Genomic DNA, 21773 nt, shown 5'->3' with positions numbered 1-21773 from the left:
CAGGGGCTCAGCGTGGGGCAGGGGCGGGCGCGGCGACGGCGTGCTTGGGGGCAGGGGCAGCGCGGCGACGGCGTCGGAGGCAGGGGCGGGGCAGCGACGGTGTTGGAGGCAGGGCGACGACGGCGACGATGATGAGGAGCAGCGCTGGGGCATCGGGCACGAACTAACAATGAAACTAAAAAATTTGACAAGTCCTACTTATATAGACAAAGCATTGGTCCCAGTTGGTGCCACCAACGAGGACCAAAGGTCACTTTCAGCAGACCAAAGGGCGGAAAACAGAGACCTTTGGTCCCGGTTGGTGGCACCAACCGGGACTAAAGGGGGGTATTGGTCCCAATTGGTGGCACCAACTGGGACCAAAGGCTTAGTCCTGGTTCGAGCCATGAACCGGGACCAAAGGACTTGTGCTGGAATTGGCGTGGTGCGGTGGGATGTTTAGTCCCACCTCTCTAGTTGAGAGAGCTCCAGAGTGGTTTATAAGTGCTGCTGCGCCCACCCTCTCGAGCTCCTCTCAACTACAGGCTTTCGGGCCTACTCTGTCATCCCTTGCCCGTGGGCCTACTAGGCCTGCTGCGGGCCTGAATCCTGGCCCATGGTTGGGTTTCTAGTCATATTCAAGCCATGGTGGCCCAGTAAGTGGCATTTTTTTAATTTTATTTCCAATTTTTCTTTTCTTTTTTGCTTTATTTATTTTATTTTGTTTCTACTTACAACAAAATACTTACTATTGTTATTTTTATTATTTTATTAAAGTTTATTTTGTTTCTACTTATTTATTTTATTTTGTTTCTACTTATTTATTTTTTTATTTTTTTCTCTTTTTATTTATTTTATGAAAATCCTTTTTGCTTTTAATATTTTCAATGGAAAATACTTTGATAATTTGAGTTGCATAAATTTTATATAATTCTACACTACTAGGGAAAACCCTACCAGTAGCGCTGGTTTTGTGCTCACTAGTAGCGCGGGTAGGCGCGCTACTAATAAGGCGCTACAGCTATTGCTTAGCAGTAACGCGTGCCCGCACGCGCTACTGCTAGGACAAATAGCTGCAGCGTTTGTTCAGTACCACGCTACTGCTAAGGTAACTACTTGCAGCGTGTTTTCTGTCCATCGCTACTAGTATTCTTTTTTTTATTTTTTTTATTTTTAGTGTATTTATGCGCCATCGTACAAATATTGGTACAATACCAGTTATGAGGTTTACATCATTATGTCCATAACAGTGTGTCAAATGAAGGTGGATTAGGTTCAAGTGGAGGCAATATGTGGTGCATGTCAAAAGTATACTACTAATCCAAACTTGATCTAGTTTGGACTAGTAGGACTTTCGATGTGCACCACATGTTGCCTCCACTTGAATCTAATCCGCCAGCACAAGCTATTTAATCATCATCATAGTCATTACCACCAACATTATTTATTTAATCACCACTAACACTAGCTAATAATAATCATCATAGTCATTACCACCAACACTAGCTATTTTATCATCATAGTAATAGTGTAGCACATCATCATCCTCAAACTCATTTCTAGCTAGCTAATCACTCTTGCTGCTCTCTCTTAGGTAAAATAACATAAAACATGTATAGCTCTCCTCCTTGATCAAGCTGGAGCATGTAGATGAACCTGTCTCCTAATCGTGGGTAGCGCATCTGTTTGCTGCCCCCTAGTACTTCTCTGCGCTCCCCCATCACATATTTGGTGAAGTCTTGCACTATTAAGCATCACTCGCTAATCTTGAATGCACTAAAGTAATCTGTAGGATATCTTGGCCGTAAGCTGATAATACTCATGGTACCTTTAGTCTCGATCCCATAAGGCACAACATTCATCGGCAGTCCCTGTTGAAGAACATCATATGGTAACATACTTAGCAATGAAGTTTAGCTTCAAAACTAATGTATGGAAAAGATGAACTGAGGACAAATAGTAAAAATCTTACCATCCTTCCTAAATAGATGTGACCGTAGTTCATTACGAACACTATTGGTCGCACATTTTCAGTACAAACATTTCTAAATGCAGGAAGAAAATTTGTCTTGACAGTATCAAGATCCTCAAGCCATGAAACATAATGACTGAGCTCCTCGCAGTTGAGTTCAGCCCCAGGACAGTATATGGTCCTGTCTACCAAGCGCTGGACATGTTTGCTTGCACCGAAATAAGCTGACAATACAAATTAGTGGTCAACTATTTTTGAATAAACAATATCAAATACATAAATATAGTTGAGAAACTTACATAATGGTATAACTGGAGGCGTCTGCACATTGACCCAGATGTCGGTATTACCTTGAATATCATCTTCCGGACGAATATCAAAGGTGATAACCATATCAGGCTCAAATGCATAAGTCTTGCATAGTGCTCGCCATGTTTTGCATCCAAAATAGGTGTAGTCGTCTGAATTGTATAATTTTGCATGGAAAATATAACCATGCTCGGTCTTCAAGTAAACTTTCTTTTCCTCCATACTATGACTGAAACCTATCTTATCCAATACAAAAACTCTTGCATGGCAGGGGTTACGCTAGTAGAATAGTAAAAAAAAATATAAGTTGAAGCAAATGAAGCAGATGTCATGCTTAATTACGAAAAAAGACTTGGCGTTGTGACTTACTGTATCCACTTCGAAGTTCTCGTCCAGCTTGATGCTGAAGCGCCTATCATCATCTAGGAAGATTCCGTCGCACAGGCTGCGCTCGTATTTGCAGTATTTGCAAATACCGAAATCCTTTTCGTCGTCAGACATTTCCTATGTTCATAGTTAAAACATTAATTGAAAATAGATCGAAGACAACTACCAGGATACACAACACACAAATCCGGGGCACTCGATATTTCCTACATATTCTGGCACAATTCATGCCAAAATTCACGGAAAAATCCGGCATGACCTTTGCTAAAATAGGACATATCGAGCGCCTGAAATTTGCCGGAACGGAAATGAATCAACACTCCGGCAAAACATAGGCCACTCGGAGGTGTAAACTGCAAACATGACCGGCCACTTCGATATTGAGCAACACAAGATATACATTTCAAAATATCTTATAGGACTCAAATTAGCATGCATTCAATAAGCAAAAGTAAATCATCTTAGGCGTCCGTACATCGTCGAATATTATCACTAATACATCACGAATAGTGTCCTACATATAACATCACTAATATAACTGCCCTAATTACCATCTAATTTGATGAACCTATAGGGGTGGAAAGTGGTACCGGATATTTCAATTATCCAACTATAAAGTGAAATAAGTGGTCAAATTTTACTCGTTTTACGATTCATCTTAGCAATTTGATTCGTTTTCACCCTTACATGAACCCTAACTCATTTGAGCCGCATCCGCATCCGATTTTTTTCCACTCTTACATGAAACCTAACTAATTTGATGCAACTAAAATATAAAGAAACCCTAGTCAGAGGTAGGGGAGAGGGAGGAGCGGGCGTGCTCACCTCGGGTGCCTGCGACGAGGGAGGGGCACGGCGGTGTCGAGGTCAGGGTCGGGGCTCGGGCGCACGGCGGATGGCGGCCGGCATCGAGGTCGGGGTCGGGGGCGGTGTACGAGGCGGCGTTGAGGTCGGGGGCGGGGGCGGCATTGAGTCTGGAGTCAGGGCGGTGTAGAGGGTGCGGAGAGCGTGCGGCGGCCGACGGGCGACGGCGGCGGCGAGAGTGGAGAGAGTTGGATTTGGGGGAAGTGGCCGCGTGGGGAAGGACGAACCCCGTGGTTAAGTCAGAAGTAGCAGTAGCGCGTTCCAGGAAAAGCGCTGCTGCTATCTTAGCTACAGCGCGTTCTGTGATACACGCTACTACTCCTCCTTTCTCTTTTTCCCCCCTTTTTATTCAGTTTTCTTCACATTTTATTTTTTTTCCTTTCACCTTATTCTATTTCTTTCATTTTCAATTACCTTTCTATTTTCTTTCCATTTAATTTTATAACCTTTAGCAGTAGCGAGTTTATATAAAAACGCGCTGCTACAAATAAAGTAGCGGTAGCGCGGTTCGTCATAGGTCGCTACTACTATGTGTAGCCTATCGGCTAAGCCGTGGGAATTTTAGTAGTAACGTGTTTACAGCCAGACGCACTACTGCTAGATCTTTATCTGCAACGCGGTTTCCTCAGGCGCGCTACTGCTACTTAGCACCAGCGTGCTTTTTTGACCCACGCTACTGCTAAAGTTCTGTGTATAAGGTTTTCCCTAGTAGTGCTAGTTTCAATAATACTAGAGGTTTATAAAAGATTTTTAGTTGATTCCTTTTGCTATTAGACTTTCATTAAAGTTTTCTAGTTCATTCTTTTTTCTATTAGAGTTTCATTAAAGTTTTCTAGTTCGTTCTTTTTTCTATTAGAGTTTCATTAAAGTTTTCAACCCTTTATGACTTTATCTGCTATTTTTCATGCATTTACTGATTTTTTTGTGCTAAATGACCATGAAATTGAAAAGCACTTCAAATGAACTCTGAAGAGGTTGAAAATTGGCATGATATCATCATTTCACCCACATAGCATGCATGTGCTAAAAAGTTGAGAGGGTTACGGCAAAAACTGGATGCACTTTGTGTACAAAATGGACAATCTCTTTCGAAGTATCAGGGTTTCGGACGAAAACTCATTTGTTACAAAGGGATTTCATTTTTTTGAACTTATTTGAACTCCAGACTTTTTGTGTGTTCAAAGTGCACCACTCAAAGCCACATCATCAATTTTCAACCCCTTCTGATTTCATTTGTTATTTTTCATGCATTTACTGATTTTTTGAGCTTTATGACCTTGAAATTGAAAATCACTACAAATGAACACTGAAAAGGTTGAAAGTTGGCATGGTATCATCATTTCACCCACATAGCATGTGCTAAAAAGTTGAGAGGGTTACGGCAAAAACTGGATGCACTTCATGTACAAAGCAAACAATCTCTTTCGAAGTATCCGGGTTTCATACAAAAACTCATCTATTACAGAGGCATTTCATTTTTTTTGATCTTATTTGAACTCTGGACTTTTTGTGTGTTCAAAATGCAGCATTCAAAGCAACATCATCAATTTTGAACCCTTTCTGACTTCATTTGTTATTTTTCATGCATTTACTGATTTTTTGAGCTATATGACCCTGAAATTGAGAAGCACTTCAAATCAACTCTGAAGAAGTTGAAAATTGGCATGGTATCATCATTTAACCCACATAGCATGTGCTAAAAAGTTGAGAGGGTTGCGGCAAGAACTGGATGCACTTCGTGTATAAAAGGGACAATCTCTTTCGAAGTATCAGGGTTTCATTCGGAAACTCGTCTGTTACAAAAGCCATTTCATTTCTTCACATGTAACGGCACTGATATTCTAGATCAAAGGCATCATCATAATAGTTGTGGAGAGAAAGTCTTCACTTTTTCTTTTCTTGTGTCCTTTTTTTATTGCGCCGTAACCATGGATATTCTTCATCATTTAATAGGGTGCTTGGGTCTGCCTTGACTTTGAAAGGAGGAATTTCATGAAACTTTTCATAATCTTCATATATATCTGTCTTGCCCTCCACTCCCACGATGTCTCTTTTTCCTGAAAGAACTATGTGGCGCTTTGCCTCATCATATGATGTATTCACTTCCTTATCTTTTCTTTTTCTCGGTTTGGTAGACATGTCCTTCACATAGAAAACCTGCAGCACATCATTGGCTAGGACGAATGGTTCGTCTGTGTACCCAAGATTGTTCATATCCAATGTTGTCATTTCGTACTGTGGGTCTACCAGTACCCCGCCTCCTGACAGATTGACCCATTTGCACTTAAACAAAGGGACCTTATAATCATGTCCGTAGTCAAGTTCCCATATGTCCGCTAAGTAACCATAATATGTGTCCTTTCCCCTCTTGGTTGCTGCATCAAAGCGGACACCGCTGTTTTGGTTGGTGCTTTTTTGATCTTGGGTCATCGTGTGAAATGTATTCCCATTTATCTCGTATCCTCTGTAAGTCAATACAGTCGAAGATGGTCTCCTGGACAACGAGTACAGCTCATCACAAACAGTGTTGTCACCTCTGAGACGTGTTTCCAACCAACTGCTGAAAGTCCTGATGTGTTCACATGTAATCCAGCCATCACACTGTTCCGGGTGTTTGGAGCGCAGACTGTTCTTGTGTTCATCGACGTACGGGGTCACCAAGGTAGAGTTCTATCGAACTGTGTAGTGTGCTTGAGACCAAGAATGCCCGTCCTACATATTATTGAGTCCCCTCCAAGCGTGCCTTTTCTAGTCAGTCTCCCCTCATACCGCGATTGAGGGAGACCAATCTTCTTAAGGTCAGGAATGAAGTCAACACAAAACCCAATGACATCCTCTGTTTGATGGCCCATGGAGATGCTTCCTTCTGGCCTAGCGCGGTTACGGACATATTTCTTTAGGACTCCCATGAACCTCTCAAAGGGGAACATATTGTGTAGAAATACGGGGCCCAAAACGACAATCTCGTCTACTACATGAACTAGGACGTGCGTCATGATATTGAAGAAGGATGGTGGGAACACCAGCTCAAAACCGACAAGACATTGCGCGACATCACTCCTTAGCCTTGGTATGATTCTGGATTGATCACCTTCTGAGAGATTGCATTGAGGAATGCACATAGCTTCACAATGGCTAATCGAACATTTTCCGGTAGAAGCCCCCTCAATGCAACCGGAAGCAGTTGCATCATAATCATGTGGCAGTAATGAGACTTTAGGTTCTAAAACTTTTTCTCTGGCATATTTATTATTCCCTTTATATTCGATAAGAAGCTAGACGGGACCTTCATACTGAGCAGGCATTCAAAGAAGATTTCCTTCTCTTCTTTGGTAAGAGTGTAGCTGGCAGGACCTTCATACTACTTTGGAGGCATGCCGTCTTTTTCCTGCAAACGTCGAAGGTCCTCCCGTGCCTCTAGTGTATCTTTTGTCTTCCCATACACGCCTAAGAAGCCTAGCAGGTTCATGCAAAGCTTCTTTGTCACGTGCATCACGTCGATTGAAGAGCGGACCTCTAGGTCTTTCCAGTAGGGTAGGTCCCAAAATATAGATTTCTTCTTCCACATGGGTGTGCGTCCCTCAGAGTCATTCAGAATAGATAGTCCATCGGGACTGAGGGAGTCCTGGATTAAGGAGTCCTCGGGCGTCCGGCCTATGTGACGTGGGCCGGACTAATGGGCCATGAAGATACAAGATAGAAGACTTCTTCCCGTGTCCGGATAGGACACTCCTTTGCATGGATGGCAAGCTTGGCGTTCGGATATGAAGATTCCTTCCTCTGTAAACCGACTCTGTACAACCCTAGGCCCCTCCGGTGTCTATATAAACCGGAGGGTTTAGTCCGTAGGGGACACTACTAGGAAAAGGCCTACTAATGGCGCACCGGTTTTGCCTACTAATGGCGCATTACCAGTGCGCCATTAGTACCACGCCACTAGTATTTTTTACTAATGGCGCACCAAGCAGTGCACCATTAGTATGTAACACCATGCGCCATTAGTGTGCCTCCCGGGGGGCCATACGTAAGTATGTGCTTTGTTATACTAATGGCGCATTCTGTGGTGATGCGCCATTAGTATCCTTTGGCATACTAATGGCGCACCTAGTGGTGATGCGCCATTAGTATGAATATTTGTTTTTTTTACTTTTTTGATTTTTGCACAGGTTACAAAATATATTATTGGACAGAATATAGACAGCAACACACAGCAACATCAGATTCATCGAATACAATAGAAGATTAGTCTCTGAATACAATTCATCATATTAGTCTCCGAATTCAAAATACCGAACAAAGATAAAAAAATTACAAGTCTCAATACCGCGAGTATCGAGTTTGCCTTCACATTACAAGTCGATATCGATCATCTAAACTACCATCACATAGAAGAGAGCTGCGATCATCACGATGAGCATCATTGCGATCAAACTGGTCTTCATCCGGTTCCTCCAACGCTCCCTCCTCTCTCCCGCTAGATAGCGGGCGTATCTAGATTCGGCCTCCGCCCTAGTGGTGTACCCTTTGTAACTGTTACCGCTGAAACGGTGAACCTGTCTCCGACACTCCTCCCAGTCGTCGTAGACTCCGGGAACCTTACCCTTGTACACGACATACAACGGCATCTCCATGCACAAGCCAAACAACAGACAATACATAAGCAATATGTAAGTATGCAACAAAAGGATCGGAAGAGAAAAGCAAGACATTAATAGCACGATTCATGGTCCTACTAATAAATAGCATCGATTAAATCTAAGTTGAACAACTGTCCAAACCAAAGAGACATACGAATTCATTAAAGTTTAGTTACAACATGAGCCAATCAATGTTTCAGAACTACACATCACTACTTTCGACTCGACTCATCGGACAGGAGCGTGGATGAAGCCGCCGTCTATCGTGATGGTCATGAAATCGCGGTCGTTGTCACCCTGCATTTGTAGTGTTCCATCTATCTCATTGTTGGACGGTTGATATCTGAGGAAGAACTGCCCCGAGGTATGAAGGACATCTTGATGGATGATGTCCGCAAACTCCGACTGGATGCGAAAGAATTCTTGTCAGAGGTCCGCCTCCTAGATTGCCGACAAGTACGCAACCCAATCTTTGAGATTATCTGGTAGCAGAAGGTGATGATGGTCCCTTACGATCGCCCGCATGTGATGGAGGGCGTAGTAGGCATCCTTCTGACCGCCAGGCGGCTGCTTGACGCAGCAGAACTTCGTATTGTGTGAGAACATGTGCTTGCCATACTTACGAACTGCCCTGGTGAAGGTGCCTCAAGATTTGGCGTAGCCGGGGAGAACATCATCAAGAACTTTCTTGACATTTGTGTAGTCTATCTTGGAGTTACGGTTCGGGTCGAAATACGTGGCCATGGAATATTTCAGGCTTAAGAGGATGAGTGTGCAATGTGTGTCACTGCATAGAACACGGAATGTTGGAAAAAAAAGAACGATCAAAATCTAAGAAATCATATGTTACGGGGTGGTTAAGGGATGACTTACTCGGGAAAGTAAGCCACAAGCAAGTTATCCTTATCTGGGTTTGCCAGAATGACGCCTTCGAGGTGTGAACTCGCAACTTGGCGGTCCCCAGCGCTGCTCAAGTGCTTGGCACGCATGTAGAAGGGGTCAACTATCACGATGTCCGGGGTCTTGTCTCTAATGATCCGCATCTCCATACTCAGCGAAAACAGCCGAACGAAGGTGTAGTGCAGCGGATGAAGGTTAAACATAGCAAAGATGTCATCAAACCGCAGGACGATCGTACCCCCGATGTCGCCATCCACAAAGTCCTTGCCCTCTGGCACCTTGGCCATGAAAACCGGGTATGCCACATCATTCTCTCAGAGACGCCGCTTCTCCAAAGAAAGAACACTGTCGTGCAGACTCCGCATAGCACCGGTTGCAGCATTGAGCATATTTGGCGGTAGCATCGCCCTACCCACCACATGCACCCTCCTCGAGATATCCTTAGGTAAAGGTGGCCCGTCCTGAGCATGGATCAAACTCGGTGCCGGCTGGCTCGCACCAGCGCCCTTGTTAGTCTTTCGTTTCCGTCCCTTCTTCTTGATCTCCTGTAATGGGACCGAGTTCTGCTCACAGACCGCCTTCTTGAGCGTGTTGGGGCTGATAATATTTCGCACCTCAGCTATTTGAGGCTCGGTGAAGGCGGGAGCTCGAGGGGTCTCCTGAGAACTGAACGCCAGACGACGCCTGTTGCAATTGGATTTCTCCGCCGTACCAGCTAGATTGCGGTGGTCTTGGTTGGGTTCTTGAGAAAGAGGCCCACAGAACTCGTCAGCGTACCCATGTTCGGCAAAGTACTTATCGACTTTGGTAAATGTACCGTCGTCGTTGTCGTCGTCGTCCGGATCCTGTGCCATAGGGCTGTCCGGATCCTGTGCCATAGGGATGTCCGGCATAGGGATGTCCGGCAGGTCCGGTAGCGTTGCGGCGTTCCTGCCATGGCTTGGCGCTGGCACGACTGGCGGTCTTGTCTATGGGGTGGTGTCCCCCGCCCCCAAACAAATCTGGCTCTTCGGCCAAAGTAGGGGCCAGTTTACGCAGGCGCTAAGGGTCATCTCATCTTCTTCGTCGGCCCCAGCGGGTTGAATCGTAGGTAACAGCTCGTCGCAGCCTGGCAGCACCCGAACCACTTCAACCCTATACACTGTGGGTGGCATCGGCTTACCGTGGAACATGGGGTTTCCCGGTTGAACGGTTCTTCCCTTGGCGACATCGACCAACTCGGCGCCCACGAAGTGCAGAAGAGTGCAAGGAACGTCGGCGGCGCCCTGCGAAAACATGTAGGGCGTCAGGGATGCCCAGTCAAAGGCAAGGAGATGAAGTCATCGGCCGAGAGGCTTAGTTACCATGATGCCGTCGAGCTTGGCTAATGTCGAGGCACCGCCAACAGCGGGCGTGCAACTGACGGAGGGGGCGCTTGCTGGCGAGGTGCCGGCCGGCGTAAACCCGGGTGCATTAAGCTCCAATGCCCGTGCCGGCGCCGGAGACACGAATACCGCCTCCGCCGGAGACACCAATGGCACCACCGGAGACACGAATGGCGCCGCCAGAGACACCAATGGCGCCGCCTGTGCGCTGTGCGAGTTGCTCGCTGTGAAGCTGGAAACCGGGGGAGGTCCCTGTTGGCCGCCCGCAATCCACGTCGTCAGCCCATGAATCAATGTAGGCACCATGGCGTTGAGCTTCGTTCCTAGTTGTTGTTCCACTTGCTCTTGGACAAGCTCCGGAATCCGCGCCACTTGTGCCTTGAGTGCTTCAACCTCGCGCGTCTAGCTTTCCGAGCTGGTCTTTTTCTCCTTCCGCCCACCAGCGGTATAGTATGACGACCATTTTGTGGACAAGCCTTTGCCGGCCACACGACCAGCTGACGTCAGCTTACTGAGCTTATCCTTGTTTTTCATTACATTCAACGCCCTATTTAAAGGGGTGTCGAAAGGGGAGCTCTGAGATGACCCCGCGCTACTGCTTTCAGTGTCCTGCAGAAGGAACTTGAACCATTTAGAAATATTGGGGATTAATTAGAGTGCAACCATATGGAGCTAATTACGCGGGGGTGTATTCCTTACCAGAACAAGCTCAAGCGCCCTGGTCTTTGGATCCGTGGTAAGCTCCTTTGTTATCGGGTCCTCCTTGTACCGGGCCCTGACAAAGTTCCTGGTCTGCTTGGCACCGCTGTATTTCTCGAAGCGGGGCGGTAGGCCTTGCTCGGCATGCTCCGCGTCCTCCTTGTCCATATAGGCTCCGCCACTCTTTAACCGCCGGGACCGAGTTTGTGTTCCCCTAAGTTCAACTCCCGCATTTCTTTCCCCCACTGACTTGATTCGGAGGTTGCGCTGCTCTCGCACTTGATCTTGAACTCCTTGTACTCATCTTCGCTCATCAAAGGATATTTTGCCTTGATCTTCTCATAACTATCACCTTTATCAATCATTCTCTTCACCGCGCTTATCCAAGTAGACAGGGCCGTGCTCATCCTCGTGAGGGCGGCACTGTTCACTTTATTCCCTGAGAGGCGTGTGTTTTCAAATTCGGCGGGGAACTTGTATCGTTCATGCAGCTTCGTGAAGAGGAGGTTGCGCAAATTCCCGTGGTCCTTATGCCTAAGGTTCTCGGTGTTGATCGAGACGGTGCTCCGGAGAATGCACCCGAGCTGAAGCGAGTACCCCTTGACTATATGTTTGGGCTCCGTTGGATGCCCGTCGGAGTCCACTTGAGTGAATTCCTCCTTGAGGGTTCGGAGCGCATTCGGGCGCCGGTCCTTCCTTTGCTTCTTCGGTTGGCTGCCATCTGTGTGTGCGCCGCCATCATTAGTGGTGGCATCCTCGGCGGCACCATCAGTGCTGTCATCCCCGACGCCACTAGGGGTTGTGTAGTCAGGATCGGTGTTTTCCGCGGCGTCCTCGTAGCGGTGAGGTTGTTCCTCCATCTCCTGGGACAGCCCCCAGAATTGCTTGCCGCCCGAACCGCCGCCTCATCGTGGTTGGCCATGTTTCGCTCTAAATAGGAAAACAGTTTGGTCAAAAAGTTGGTTATTGTTAAGGAACAAGATCATGGTCTCATCATTTAGGGTTTGTCGACACCGAGGCATCCTAAAAGCTAAGCTTTTATCATTTAGGGTTTGTCGGCGCCGAGGCACCCTAAAAGCCTAAGCGTACATCATTTAGGCATCGACACCGAGGCATCCGGGGCAGCCAAGTTAAGTTTTCATCATTTAGGGTTTATCGATGCCGAGGCACCCTAGGTTGGGCCTAATCACTTGGCACTAATCACTTGGCTCTATTGCCACCTATGTTGGGTTTATCATCTAGGGTTTATCGATGCTAAGGAGAATTCTAAGTTGGGCCTAATCACTTGGCTCTATTGCCACCTATGGTTTAATGCAGCAAGAATGGCGGGGCAGTTGATCCTACTTAATTAAGTACTAAGATACCCCGGCCCATGCATTAGTCGCAAGTACCCCATATGTCCTATTTTTAGCAAAGCCATGCTAAAATTCACGGAAAATTTCAGCATGACCTTTGCTGAAAATAGGACATATGGAGTACCCGAATTTGCCGGAACGGAAGTTAATCGACATTCTGGCAAACTCAAGGGCCTCTCGTGGTACATGCAAATTCATCACGACATAATGGTCGGAGACAAAACCCAGCAAACTAGCAAGATGATCATCATCTTTGCAAGATAGTAGCTCAAGTTTTTGACAGTAGCCTCTGAAGAAAACAACATTGCAACATTCAAGTTCAGACATACACACTGAACATTTGACCAGTTACAGTTCTAAGGAAAGGGAGTTACAGTTTAACATCATCAAGTAGTGTTACTAATATAGGTGCAAATTACAAAGGCTGACAAAGCGACAGATCATAGGATTAACAAAACTAAGAGACTACCAAATTTACGCCGACCTAAAAAGAAGAAATACAAGTCCTCAGTAAGTGTAAGAGAAGTGTACTAGAGCTGTAAACAGACTTAAAAACCCAAGTACTGGACACAGTAAATCATGGTCATTTTAAGTGTAAAAAGAGTTCCACATGACAGTAGATGATGGAAAGAGCTCAAATACTAGTACAAAGATAAACTTGAAAGATGATCAATAACAGCCGCAGAGATACTACTGTGAAGCAAAATTTGACGGAAAGAGGAAATTCAGAACATGAGAGACAAAACTCTATTTTCATGACAGAACATGCTCAGGGCTTCAATTTGAAATACTACTGGAAGATAACTAACTAAAAATATGTGGAAGTGGAGCATTACTACTCTACATTTTTAGTAACAACAATACATATATAGCAATTGGAAGCAAACGGATGTACACATAAGATAAAAATGTAGTGCTGGAAGTTTAATGCTTACAAAAGACTTGCTGAAATAGTGAAAAATATGGAGTCACCAAGCTGGCTAAGAAACTCCCAAAGTCCACTAGCAAATCCAAGATCTAATCCTGTTACACACATCATAACAATTTAAGATAATTAGGATAAGGATAGTAGGAAATGAAAAAGAAAGAGCTCAAAAAACAATCACAACAGAAAAATAATAAAAACCTAGTCCTAGAAGAAAATAAATCCTAAAAGAAAAGAAATCCTAAAATCTGGAGCAAGTCCTAGCAGTAGTAGTCCAACTAGATGGCCACCACTACTACTCCTATCACTACAGTAATTTAGGTACACCCAACAGACCTTAAACTACTACTTCATCAATGATGACTCACATGGTACAAAAGAAGTTGAGTGGACCAAGTTACAAATCCAACAAGATTCTAGGATGTGAACCAAATGATTTGCCAATAAAAGGTAAGAATGATATTGCAGGAATAGACCTTCCTAAAATAGGAATGATAATCTATTGTTAATAACCATTGAATAAAACAGATTTACCAACAAAATCTAAAAGGACACCTGCCTATCAGATTCAAACAGTTTATCATTTTCTAAAGCCATAAGCACAACAATCATGATCAGAACTAACACTACTTCAGACAAATAACCAATTAAGAACCAAAAAAGCAAATAAACACTAATCAGCACACACTCTCCTGCTACAGCTAACCAAAATCTGCACTCTCCTGCAGGCCATTACTTATATCTCTATCTGAGAAACCTTAGGAACCCTATGGTTAATTGAAGATAAGCATGGCAGGAATTGAAGGTATGGCAGCAAATTGACAACAAGAAGCAGCAGCCGCGTGACGGCGGCAGCGGCAACACACGAGCACGTGGGGCCCGGCGTCCGCGCACGAGCACGCGGGAAAGGCGGCCGCAAGAAGCAGCAGCAGCGGCACGACGGGGCGGCGGCGGCGAGCTCCTGCTCCTAACCCTAGGTCGCCGCCCTGTGGGGTCAAGGGGATGAGCGGGGGAAAGAGGGAGGGAGGGACAGAGACTAACCATCATCGATGAGCAGCAGCCGCGTGGGGAGGCTCGCGCCGCCGTCGACGAGCGCATCCGACGAGGCTAGCCGCTGTCGAGGGGCAGCTCTGACGAGAGAGATTTGGTGGTGGCGGGGAGGTCGCGGGCTCGAGGGGGAGGAAGGGGATAGGGAGGCGGCGGGGGCGCGTGGGCAGCTGCGGCACAGTGGGTCGGGGCAGCGGCGGTGGCGGCGCGGTGGAGGGAGGGACGAGGGAAGGAGCGGCGCGGTGGATCGAGGGAGAGGGATCTGGCGAGGGAGAGGGAAGGGGGGACCGGGCGAAGGGGTATCTAGCTAGACACTATAGCAATGGCGCACCACCCTCTGGTGCGCCATTAGTAGTTTTTTTCTGATAGCAATGGCGCACCCTCCTGTGGTGCGCCATCAATAACTTTTTTTCATTATTTATTGTTGCATCTAATAATTTGTTTTTTATCAAATTTGTTATTTTCATGAGGACTAGAACAGAAGATATCATCAAATATCATCAAATTTTTTTTGAAAATATCATCAATTTTTTTAATTGAAAATATCATCAAGTTTGTTATTTGAAAATATCATCAAATTTCTTATTTGAAAATATCATCAAATTTGTTATTTAAAAATATCATCAAAAAGTGGGGGAGGGTGCGGCGTGTCCGCGGCGGCGATGGAGCGGGGGAGGGTGCTGGGGGTCGTCGGCGGCGGTGGAGCGGGGGAGGGTGCGGGGGGTGCTCGGCGGCGAGGGGGATCTCGCGAGGGGAATAGCTATCGAGAGGGAGGGGGATCGAGATCGAGTGTCCTCATCAATATTCAATATTTTTTCATATTGAATATGAAAAAATATCATCAAATTTGAAAAAATATTCATGAATTCAAAAAGTGCCCATGAAATTTAAAAATATTCATGATATCAAAAATTGCCCGAGAAATGAAGACTACGATTTAAATACAATCGATCTTAGCTAGCTATCTGTTCACAATCTTCTTGCCCTTCTTTTTCGCAAATGGAGTTCTTCTGTGGAATGGACGTCCTTTAGGTAGGGTGGTCCTGCTTCTTCTTGTGGTGTGTGCTGCTACTTCATCGTCGTCGTCATGTTCGATCTTTGGGTCGCCGTACTTGTTGAATTCTTGCTCATTGGCTACTCCATCCATTCCGATGATCTTCCTTTTGCCTCTCCTCAAGACAACATGACTGGGCTTTGACGGGTCGGTAATGAAGAAGCATTGGTCCACTTGGGAACCCAGTACCCATGGCTCATTTTTCGCGGTGACGTTTGCGCCCGCGGTCTTGGATTTGGCTTCGGGTATAACCATGGTGGTGAAATACCGGTCTTCTTTTAGGACGCTCTTGGCCCATCTGACACGGAACATCGGGACCTTCTCTCTAGCGTAGCTCAGCTCCCAGATCTCCTTGATCCTTCCGTAGTATATGTCCTTGTCGTTACCGGTGTAGGATTCCATCGTTACCCCAGAGTTCTGATAACCATCGCTCTTCATGTCCTTGTTCTCGGTGTAGAATGTGTAGCCGTTGATATCATACGCCTCATAGGTCATCAGGTTGTGCTCGGCGCCCTGTGACAAGGCGAATATGAGTTGTTCTTCCGCGGAAGAATCCTCATGTAAAGGGTACGACAGAAGCTTCTGCTTGAACCAACGCGTGAAACATGAGTTGTGCTCTTTGATTATATCTCCGTCCGTCCTCCGTTGGCCTCGGTCATTGTACGTCTTCTCAATAATGGTTTTGTGCTCTACCACCCAAGGATCGACCACGTCTATGTGTTGTAGCGCGACTAGGTTTGCTCTTTCAAAGTCGGCGAGTCGGCCCTCGAAGTCGACATGCATTTCGCGGCGACCCTCACGGTGACCCCATCCAGCGAGCCTGCCGAGGTGCCTGTTGACAGGCAGACCAACGGGGTTCTCGATGCCTAGAGATAATTCGTGCAGTAGGAGATGCACTCTTTGGTCAGAAAGCCCCTGGCTATACTTCCCTCTGGACGTGACATGTTGCGAACGTATCCTTTGATGACACCATTCATCCTTTCGAACGACATCATGCTGTGCAGGAACGTCGGCCTGAGTTGGATGATATCCTCCACGATATGGACCAGCAGATGCACCATAACATCGAAGAATGCAAGCGGGAAGTACATCTCAAGCTCGCATAGTATCACCACGATCTCTTCCTGTAGCCTTCTGAGTTGCCTCACGCCAATCGACTTCCGAGAGATGACGTCAAAAAAGTTGCATAGGCCAAATAGCATTTCACGGGCGTGCGCGTCCATGATCCCACGGATTGCAACTGGAAGTATCTGCGTCATCAACACGTGACAGTCGTGAGACTTCATGCCGCTGAACTTCTGCTTCCCTGGGTCTAGGTATCTGCTTATCTTCCCCGTGTAACCGTAAGGAAGTTTTACTCCTATGAGGCAGGTGAAAAACTGCTCGATCTCCTCCTGACTTAGAGTGAAGCACGCGGGAGGGTAGTCATTTCCGGTCTTCTTGGCCTTTTTGCCTTTGCGATGACTTTCTGTGTCCTGCTTCGCCTCATCATCATCATCATCATCATCATCATCATCATCATCATCATCATCATTAGCGTGAAGCTCCTGCGTGATGGCCATTGATTTCAAGTCTGCCCTTGCTTTCGGCCCATCTTTGGTCCTCTCTGGCATGTTGAGCAGGGTACCAAGCAGACTCTCGCACACGTTCTTCGTGATATGCATGGCATCAAGGCTGTGAGGCACACGGTGGATCTTCCAGTACGGCAAGTCCCAGAAAACAGACCTCGTTTTCCATACCTTCAGCAGCGGCTCTGGCGCCTTTTGCTTCTTTCCCGGCAGTGGGCAATCTTTCCAATTTTTCAACAGCTCATCTATTTCCTCGCCGCTCCTCGTACGCAGGCGTTTTCAGGGTTCGGTTTCACCATCGAACAGATCCTTGCGTTTCCTCCACGGGTCATCATCGCGAAGCCACCTTCGATGTCCCATGAACACGGTTTTCAAAGACCCGGGATCTCTATCTAGCTCGCGATACGTTGTGTCATCCATGAACCTTACGCATCCAGAAAATCTGTGGACTACCTGCCCCGCCAGATATCCGTAACCGAGATAGTCGTGCACCGTCGTGAGCAGTGCGGCTCTCATAGGGAAATATTCTTTCTCTGCGGCGTCCCACGTATTGGCTGGCGTTTTTCATAGCATGTCTAGCTCCTCCTTCAGCAGCCCCAGATACAGATTGATGTCGTTCCCTGGTTGTTTTGGCCCTTCAATTAGCATACTCATGTGAATGTACTTCCTCTTCATGCACAACTAGGGGGGAAGGTTGTACATCCACACAAACACAGGCCAGGTGCTATCTGTGCTTCTCTGGCTGCCAAACGGATTGACTCCATCGGTGATCGCGCCCAGCATGATGTTCCTTGGATCCTTCCCAAATTATGGGTATTTGAAGTTCAACGCTTGCCACTGGCTCGCATCCTTAGGGTGACTCAGCATCTTGTCTTTTTATTTATCTCCGGATCATTTCCGTCATCTTCCCGCTTCTTCTCCTCCCTATCCGCGTGCCAACGCAGGAGCTTTGCTACCTTAGGGTCCGCGAAAAACCACTGCAGACGAGGAGTGATTGGAAAGTACCACACCGATTTTCGAGGAGCTTTCTTCCTCTTCTTGTATCGAGAGACGCCGCACACCGGACATATGGTAGACTCCGCATGCTCGTCCCGATAAATGATGCAATTGTTCATGCACACATGGTATTTCACGTGCGGTAAATCCAGAGGGCACACGATTTTCTTCGCCTCCTCGAAACTGGTCGGGCACTTGTTCCCCTTGGGAAGACGTTCGTGCCAGAATGACATGTTCTCGTCGAAGCATGCGTCGGTCATTTTGTGTTTTACCTTCATCTCCAGAGCCATGAGCGTTACTTTCAGGCGGGTATCCTCGGGCCTGCATCCTTCATACAATGGAGTAACCGCATCTATCTCCAGTTGATCCAGCTTGGCTTTCTCTCGGGCGGCAGCTCTTGCGTTATCCGTCTGCTTGAGAAGCAGCTCTTGAATATGAGGGTCCTGCACCCAGCCTCCATCGTCGTCTACTCCGGCATCTTCATCTTCATGATCATGCCCTTCGTCTTGATCTTCCTCATCATCATGTACGACATCTTCTACATGATGACTGTGTACATCATCACCGTCGTGATCATGTCCTGGAGATTCTTCGTCTTCTCGCCCGCCCTCGCCGCGGTGGTCGTCTTGTTGCCCTTCCTCATTTCTTGCCCGGCCCCCATAGACGACTTCATAGTCATCTTCATCACCTTGCCACCGATAGCCATCCATGAGACCACGCAAGAGCAGGTAGTCCCGCACCTGCCCGGAATTCGGGTCCGCAATAAGGCTCTTCAGCTTGCATCTTCGACACGGACATCTTATCTCCGTCTCGTTCTTTTGAAGCATCTCGGCCTTCGTGGAGCTCAAAAACCTATTCACGATGCCTTCGGTCATCGTGCGGACCATGGTCACCTGCGGGGTAGAGCAAAATGATATTTTAGAACCAAGAAAAAATTTGGCATGAGACCTTCCCTAAAAATAGGACCAAAAAGAATGCATAGTGCCAAAATTCTCGCCGAAACGGAAATGAATCAACATTCCGGCAAAATATTGGCAACTATCGCATTTCAAATACCGGTACCTGCAAACACAAACATATATGCAACACCACAAACATATGCAACATCACAAACATATATAGATCTAGCTAGGCCACAAAAAGTGCATGTGCACGTTGTTGGAGCGAGCTATGGAGAAAAAAAGTAGATCTACAACATGAAGATAGCTTTCCCCTGACTTACCTATCAAAAAAAAGGTAATTTCACCACTTAATTTTGATGAATCTATGGTGCAAATGAGGTGAGGAGGAGGAGGCAGCCGAAAGCTTGGAAAAGGAGGTGGAGGGAATGAAGTGGGGAAAGTGAGTGGGTAGGTGTGGCTGTCCAAAATATCTTGTTGGGGTCCCAGGTTATCGCGCACCACCTGCAAATGCGCCATTAGTATGCCTGGTTACTAATGGCACACCTGCAGGTGGTGCGCCATTAGTAGTTTTGCAAAAAAGTAAAAAAATAAATATATATACTAATGGCGCACTGAGTCACAGTGCGCCATTACTAGTTTAAACTAGTAATGGCGCACTGTGACACGGTGCGCCATTAGTAGTCTTGCGAAAAAAAGAATAAAAAAAGAATACAGTACTGGCGACTGTCTGTCTGGTGCGCCATTACTACTTAGAACTAGTAATGGCGCACTTCGCCCGGATGCGCCATTAGTATGTATGGAAAAATGGAAAAAAAATTATTACTAGTGGCGCACCGTGTGTCCGGTGCGCCATTAGTGTCTTCCACACTAATGGCGCATCACCAAACGGTGCGCCATTAGTATATAGTAGTGACGCACCACCCGACAGGTGCGCCATTAGTGCCCATCCCATCTATAGCCCTTTTCCTAGTAGTGGGAGGATCATAACCATACAGGCTAGACATCTAGGGTTTAGCCATTACTATCTCGTGGTAGATCAACTCTTGTAATACTCATATTCATCAACATCAATCAAGCAGGAAGTAGGGTATTACCTCCATCGAGAGGGCCCGAACCTGGGTAAAACATCATGTCCCCGTCTCCTGTTACCATCGACCTTAGACGCATAGTTCGGGACCCCCTACCCGAGATCCGCCGGTTTTGACACCGACATTAGTGCTTTCATTGAGAGTTTCGCTGTGACGTCGAAGACAAGGTCGATGGCTCGCCTTGTTATCAAGGATAGTATCACTGCCGGAGGAGCCCTAGCCTTAGGCCAAACCCTTTGGCTGGGTGGCTTTACTATGGCCGCCCGTTCGGCCGTTAAGCCAATGATGACTTCTCAAGTCATCGAAAATCGTCTCCGCATTGACTCTGAATACTCCAAACAGATGGATCCTGCGGAGTTGTCGTCTTTAAAAGAACTTTTGGATCGCATCGCCGCCATGGGAGTCGCTATAGACTATGAACAGATTGGCCTTAAACCCGATCAGAGAGAAATCAAATCTCCGCCGATGACCCACCAGGTAGCGGTTGTAGAGGAACAAAACAACAACTCTTCCCCTACATTGAAGACAAGCTATGTTCGGATTTCCGAGCCCCAAGATCCGGACACTCGTTTGCGGGATGACACTCTGAACTTCGAATTGGGCGCCGAGCCTGGAAAATCATCTGCCATCCCGGAGCCCGAACTAATAAGCTCGGGAGTTTTTCAAACTCGGGCTCCACACCGGGTCAGGGTTCGGATTTAAAGCCACCCACCCACCACAAGCAATATTCGCCAAGCAATTTCGGCCCTCCGGATATATGCGACCTCATGTACGTACGACAACAGTCTCAGGAAACAGTCCATCACTTCTGGGCCAGATTCCTCCTTGTCAAAGACAAGATTAAAGATTGCCGCAACGAGGACGCGATTTCAGTATTCTGCAATAATTGCACGGATGAAGGAATCCTCAACGCCATCAACCGTTGTCGCGTATTACACTTCGTTGACTTGGCGACCATAGTATAGAAGTACTGCGCAATGGAAAGCGCCTGGAAAACTCACACAACTCACTGGGAACCATTAGCCTTCACTCAACACCTCTGGCGGACAAAAAGGATGCACCCTCGCGGGGCACTCCACCGCATAGTGAAGAAAACTAAGCTTATTACGGGACGCGGAACTGTTCTGGAGGGATGGCTTCATAGACCATGCAAAATACACACAACACCGGATACCATACCAACCCACAGCCTTAGAGCATGTTGGATACTCCGGTAGGTGGCCAAGAGCGGCGAGGATATCCTCACCAAAAACACATCAGAGCAACGCTCCCAGGAGGATGATGGCCTCAGAGTATTGACGGTCTTCGAGACTTTCACCTCAAACAATCGGCGCAAGAGGGCACTCCGCGACCTCGGTGAAGTCTGCCAAGTCGCAGCAATAAACCGCATCGAACAAAACAATATGACCTTCCGAGGAATAATTCCTAGTTGGGAGGCTTGATGCATGGGGAAAATTACACTCGACGTGGTATTCGGCACGCTGGGGAACTATCGGTCCGAAGAGATAACCTTCCAGGTGGCTCCTTTCTACAGCGGATATCACACCCTGTTGGGGCGAGACGCATTCATGCGCTTTCAAGCTATACCTCACTACGGGTATATGAAACTTATGATGCCTGGGCCCAACAGTATTATCACTCTCGACAGTGATCCGGACATATAGCACTCCGCGCCGAAAACAAAACCGCATCCTTGGCCCTCGAGGCACTATCCGAAGCCCTCGTGG

Source organism: Triticum dicoccoides, chromosome 1B, assembly GCF_002162155.2.
Source record: "Triticum dicoccoides isolate Atlit2015 ecotype Zavitan chromosome 1B, WEW_v2.0, whole genome shotgun sequence".
Taxonomy (NCBI): Eukaryota; Viridiplantae; Streptophyta; class Magnoliopsida; order Poales; family Poaceae; genus Triticum; species Triticum dicoccoides.
Note: the sequence above shows the minus strand (reverse complement) of the source record.